The sequence below is a fragment of the Ochotona princeps genome, chromosome 11 (assembly GCF_030435755.1).
Source record: "Ochotona princeps isolate mOchPri1 chromosome 11, mOchPri1.hap1, whole genome shotgun sequence".
NCBI classification, from domain to species: Eukaryota; Metazoa; Chordata; class Mammalia; order Lagomorpha; family Ochotonidae; genus Ochotona; species Ochotona princeps.
Window position 1 is genome coordinate 50,953,782 of NC_080842.1, and position 6,511 is coordinate 50,960,292.

A 6,511-nucleotide genomic window follows, 5' to 3' on the forward strand; every position below is an offset into this window, starting at 1 on the left:
TGGGATGTGTCACTGGGCCTAGCCCCCTACACACCTTTTGTGCTTTCCTGCAACTGTGAGTCTAGAGCCTGGCTCCACCTTGCTTGCCAATCCCACCCCACAGTGCCCCCTAGCAGGCCCTAATTGTAACCTGTCCTCCTGCAATGAAGACACCGCCTTTCTCCTAGCACCCGGGAGAACAAGATTGAGGCCGGGTCTAGCAGGGTTTCTGGTGCAGGGAGAATGGCAGAGTGGAGCGGCCTGCTGGTGCCATCCTTGTCTGTGACTTTTGTGCCAGAGGGCCAGCTAACTTGCCAGGTCTTGCATGTCTAGACTACCCCTTTGTTCAGCCCTCACCCCCAGCACCATTCCTTAGAGCTCCCCTCCTATCCTGCCAGGGTCCCTCACTGTAGCTCTTTGTTCCACGGCTGTTCAGAAGGCCAGCGCTGGCCTCTAGATTGTGCAAGGATTTCCTTCCTCTTGCCCAGAGCTGGCTCCCTACCCCCTCTGCTGGCCAGTTTGAGAACTGCACGGAGGGCCGATTTTTTTTTTTTTCTTCCAGGCTCTGGTGTGCATAGCCAGTGAATGAACAAAAGTCTACTGTAATGTATTACAAAATATCGGATATTCCATAAGAGTGAAGTTTCAAAGTTGGACTTTCCTAAGCCATTTTCTGACCCTTCCAGGGGTCCTCATTGCTTTTCTCACCGGAAGCTCCAGTTTCTGAGTTGGGGGCTTAGGACCCTGCAGGTGTTCCCTTGGGTGCTGGCAGGAATGACTGAGTTCCAATTTGAAGGAAATGGCCTGCTCCAAATTCAGTCACAGAGGTGGGGTGACTGTTGCAAGCAGTGTGATGTCAGAGAAGGGACCCTGCCTCTGCTTTTCATTTTGAAGCTCAGCCCTGCCACGTGCTGCGCTGGGACACGTTGCAGTCAGCCAGTCTCCCAAGCTGTAGCGTCCTAGCTGAGGAATGACTTACCTCTCAGTGGGATTTTAAATCTAATTTCTTGGAAAGACAGGGAGGGGCAGGGAGCGCACTCTTGATCTGCTGCGTCATTTCCCAAATGGCCACAATAATGAGGACTGGGCCAGGCTGGAGCCAGGAGCCAGAAGTGTCAGGTTTCCCGCGTGTGCGGTAGACACACAGCTGCTGGAGCAGTCCCTGCTGCCTCCCAGGATCTGTGTTCGCAGGAAGCTGCAGGTGGGACTGGCTCTGGGACTGGAGCCAAAACGCTCTGGACAGTCATGACTAATGTAGTTCTTCACAGGCACATGTCTGGGAGGAGTTGGAGACCACATGGGTTGGGAGACCCCTGGCCTGTGACTGCCCAGGACTGCCTTGGGGCCCTCCCCTGGGAGGCCTGACTTGGTACATTTTCTGGCCTGAGCATATGCATACTGCTCTTCTTTCAAAGTAGCATGATTGCAACCAAGCAAGTATTCTCACTTGCCCAGCCCTACCTTATCTCCGTCTGGAATGTGCTGGTCTAAAAGGGAGGGGAGTACATTCCTAGCCTACTGGCTGCCCTCTGACTCTTGCCGTAGGTCTACAGCTATGTCCTGCAAAGCAGGCTCAAAGAGCAGCACAGCAGAGTGGGGACACAGGAGGGACTGGGCCTTGAGTTTCCCTGCTTGCTTGTTTCTTCCTGCACAGCACAGATTCGTGCCTGATGGATGTGCCACGAGAAATACCGGTTCCACACATACACGTTCACCTGACCTGCGAAGTCAGTAATTTCCAAAGAAGGTATTGGGATGTGGGAAGTACCCAAGGAGATATTCAAATTTAGATCAATATTTGTTCCTTCCTCTTAGCATTGCTCTGGAAAGCATTAAGATTAGAGCTTAAGATAAGCCACAGAACAGTGCACCTGTTTGTAATGGACTGGCAGGGGGATGAGCGTGCAATGATTCCATTGCACTTGGTGCAAAGTGAGCAATCCATAGCAATCCCCCATCTTAGTGTGACTGAGGAATTACCCACCCCGCTGGTGCACGTGTTAGAGCCCCACCCAAGACCCCCAAGTCTGCAAGGACCTATACCTCTGTAGGCCAAGCCACAGACCTCAGGGGTACACTGGCATTAGAGAAGATCTGCTTTCCACTTCGGGAAACCAGAATGTTTGCCATTGTACACACAAGGAAACCAAGGTCGGAGAAATTTTCAGCTTAAACCAGCTCACACAGCAAGCAAGCAAGCAAGAGGCCTGATTCGACCAACTTTCACTGGGACTCAAAAAGCACACATGTGTGAAAGGCCAGGCATGTGCCACGTGGCCAGAATCTCTGGAGACTTGGAGGTCATGCAACAGAGCTTCAAGTGTCACTGAACAGCCAGCCCCTGCTGCACCTGTTGCCTCCACAGGAACCGAGAGGAAGTAAGAGCTTAGTCTCATCACACAAGGGTACCTTCTGGCTCCTTTCCCCCCAGCTGAGTTCAGGACTGCAAACAGGTCATCTAGACTCCCCACTACTTGGTCCCCAAACATGGGTTTTCTTAACGTGTTGTCTTGTGTTTGGGGTTTCGGTTCTCTGAGCAAACTCATCCTGGGGACCAAACCTTCCCCTAACTGCCCATATCCTGCTGTCTGTCCACCTGTCCGCTTTTTGGTGTCATCTCCAAGTGTGAGAGTGAGGGAGCAGTGTGGGCTGGCAGGTGTCTCAGTTCACAGAGGCTGCACTGCCATAGCTGAGTAGGTCTGCCTGTATCCCAGCCCTGTGTCTGCCTGTATCCCAACCCGTGGGTCCGCCTGTACAGGTGTCATGGTCTGTATCCATCTGAACATGCAACAGATTGCCACAACTTCGTCCTGATTTACCTTTGACTTGGTATCCAGCATTGAAGTTACTCAGCCCTCCTTCTGGCTCTCTCCCACCTCTGGTTACCACCATCCTACTATGTTTTATTTTTTAAGGCAGAGTAAGAGAGAAGATACATCCACCTGCACGTGCGCATGTGCACACACACAGAGGAGAGCAAGAGAGAGAATTTTCCATTCCTCTAGGCCAAATCCAGGAGCCAGGAGCCACATCCAAATCTTCCACATGGGTGGCAATGACCCTTGAACTTGGGCCCTGGTGCCTTGGTGTGAGATGCATGTAATACTCAGAGAGTTGACAAATGGATGAAAAAAAAATCCAGAAAGCAAAACCCACGGCTGGCATTTTGCCTGGTGGCTAAGATGCCAGTTAGGACGCCCTGTCTCAGCCGGGGGTGCCTTTGTGTGATTCATGGCTCTGGCTCCCGCCCCACCTTCCTGCTTGTGGCCTCTGGGAGGCAGTGGTGATGGCTCAAGCAGTTGGGTCCTTGCTACGCACATGGGATACCTGGACTAAGGCCTCAAAACTCCCTGCTGTGCAACATCCCAGCTGTTGTGGGCATTTGGATCTGAAGTCAGCAGAGAGCAGCCCAGTGCTGTCTCTATGTCTGCCCTCAAATAAATTCTTAAAAATGGACATTGTTCATTAAAACATTTAGAACTGTGAGTTCGTAGCCAACTGGTTTCTGGTTGGTGAGGTCACGGATCCCTGCGTGTGCATGATGTGTGTGGGTGCAACACGATGTCCCTGTCCTGGAGTGTTTCTCGGCCCATTCACAACCTAGCCGGGAGTGTGGCTCCGGTAGGAATCCTGAGCAGTCACATCTTTGCTCTGAGTCTGTGCCACTTCCATCATGTCAGCACTAGATGGTGCTCTAAGTCTGAAGTCACCGCTTCCGCGCCACCGTGGCCTCTGTCTCAGGGGGCAACAAGAACTTAGACATGTCCCTGAGCTGGGTTTGGCGCATGGCTCAGGATGAAGCAGGGGAGTGTCCATCTCACTAAGCCTGCTTCCGGCATGAGGACAAGCCCGGGACTGGGCCATGTCTGTAACCACTTGGCTTTCCAGCAGGAGGGTTTCTGCGTTTGCAGAATGCTGCTTGGGTCTCTCTGTGTGTCACCATTCTGACAAGAGTCCGACAGCGGCTTGCTCAGAGAGCTGGTGGACAAAACGACACAAACCCGGAGCTCCTTCCTCTTTGACCTGGGATTCAGACTGGCCCCTGACAGCCTCTGGTGGAGTCTGAGCAATGGGGACTAGTTGAAGGGGGGCTAGGATTGCTCTAAGGAACTCCCGGCATTTGTGGCCATCTGGCAGGTTTTTGGAAGCAGTCTTTCACCAACAGGGATTTCGAAGGGTGGGCTCTCCGTGGCAGTTCTAAAATGTGGAGTGCTTATATGTATAAATGCAGAGGTGTGTGCTAGGCCCTGATGAGCGACTTGCATGCACACACACCTTCCTGTAGCCCACCCTCACCTTCACCTGCTTTGGAGACACCAGCAGGCAGCTGAGTGAGGTGATGGCGACTGTCATGTCCACCCTCCTCTAGGCCAAAGACTTAGCTCCTTGCTTTGTACTCAGTATAAATGCAAGCTGTAATGTCTCACACAATAGCTTTAGCCTAGGGTTGCAAGCTCTTGCTTTTTTTTTTTTTTAAACAATTAATTTATTTTGGACAGAGAGAATCTTTCATGTGCTAGTTCACTTTCCCAGATGGCTACAATGGTCACAGCTAGTCCAGGCAGAAGCTAGAAGCCTAGAATTTCATCCCCATCTCCCATGTGGGTGTAGGGCTGCAAGCACACGGGCCATTTGCTGCCTCTCCAGATGATGAGCAGACAGCTACGTGAGAAGCGGAACAGCTGGGATTGCAAGCACTTGTTTGATATGGGATGCTGGAAGTGGCCGGGTGTTTTAAGGATTGGCGTGGCAGCGATTATAAACTCACCACCTTGAAACTTGACACCATTGTCCTTCTCAGTAACTGTGTGCTAAAGATATGTGGGGAAGTCATGCTTCTAGCTAAGAAGGCGACTTCTCCTAGACACTTTCAATGAGATGTGACCAAATGGCCGAATGTTGATTAGTGAGATACAAGCGGAGGTGTTGAATTCTACTTCTGGGGATCCCTTCGAAGACAGGAAGCAGGTCTTTGATTCTCTATCCTTTTTCCTGCTTAAAATGGAAGTATGATCATTGGAGTTACAGCAGCTATTTTGGGCCTCCAGGAAACAAAGAGCATGGGTCAGTTTGGACCAGAAGATAAAAATGGTAGAAGGATGGCTCACTGCTACAAGGGATACCCTGACACCCTGAGCTTGTCTAACCTAGGAGGAAAACACACCACTGTTTAGATAAGCCATTTGCCATGCGCAGCTGCACACTCTGCTACTTTATACACTTGGGAACGTGTTGAAGGGATGCACACCACAGAACAGTCAGCCTTTGGTGTCCCAGTGCCCTACATACACTGCAAACACAGGCAATACAATGATCAAGGCCAGAGGGCCGAGCGACCTGCCGGTGGCCACAGCTGATTCTTACCATGCCAAAAGACGCAATCCTGGCACACACTGGCAGGACAGCCGTCGCTCTTGCTTTTGATTCATAGCCAAGGTGACATTTGGAAGATTTCACAGTGTTCGAGTTTTCGGTGGTGAGGATGTTTAGAAAAAAGGATTTGTTTTCAACTAGCAAGGCATTTTTTGAACGTCAGGGACCGTGCTACACTTCTGCATGTTAATCTTCACAACTAACCTTAACAGATGGGCAAGGGGAAGGGATGTATCACTTGCCCAGGGTCACAGAGCTGGGAATCAAGCTGAGGTCAGCCGTCAGAGCCTGTGTTACGCAATACCACGCAAAAGTATCATCCCCACTTCTGTTTTTCCAGAGAGGCTGACCGTCCTGATTCCTCTCAGTTCTCAAATGAAGTATGTGTCTATGACGTAGACGGCTGAAATCCAGAGAGCGTTTGCTCACAATTTTAAATACATGTGTGTATTCTATTTATCTGAAAGACGGAGCAGGAGAGAGGGAGGGAAAGGAAGTGAGAGGCAGGAAGAGGGAAGGAAGGAGGGAGTAGCAGGGAGCAGAAAGGAGGGAGGGAGAGAAACAGAGAGAGAACTTCCATTCGCTGTTTCATTCCCCAAATGTCTGCAACAGCTGGGCTGGGCCAGGCTGAATCCAGGAGCCAGGACTCCATCCAGGCCCCCCATGTGAGTGACGGGGACCAAGTGAGTGAGCTCTCATCTTCTGCCCTCCCAGGGCGCTGGATGGGAAGCAGAGGCAGGGTTTGAGCCCAGGCACTCTGGTGTGAGATGCAAGTGTCCCAGGTGGTGGCACAACACCTGCCCTGTGTTCCCCTTTAAGATCAGAGGAGCGCATGCAGCCATGGCTGCTGGAGTTTGAACTCCAGGGGCAGAAAGCCAAAGCCATGGTCCATAAGCCCAGCCCATCCCTTCCCTGACTTGTCAAGTCGTTCTTTACATCGAGAGAAACACCAGGCATCACTTACATCCAGACCGGGACAATGAGAATCCCCTTTGAGTTAAGACAGAGACACAAGTGTTGTCCGATTTCCACCAGAATCCAATGTTTAATGGCATAAAACACTTCATATATGGCTTTGCTGTCCCCAAACTCATGACCCTAAAACCCAGATATGACACAAGCATTATTTTTGGTTGGCCTCTTCAATCCCAAAGGAGGT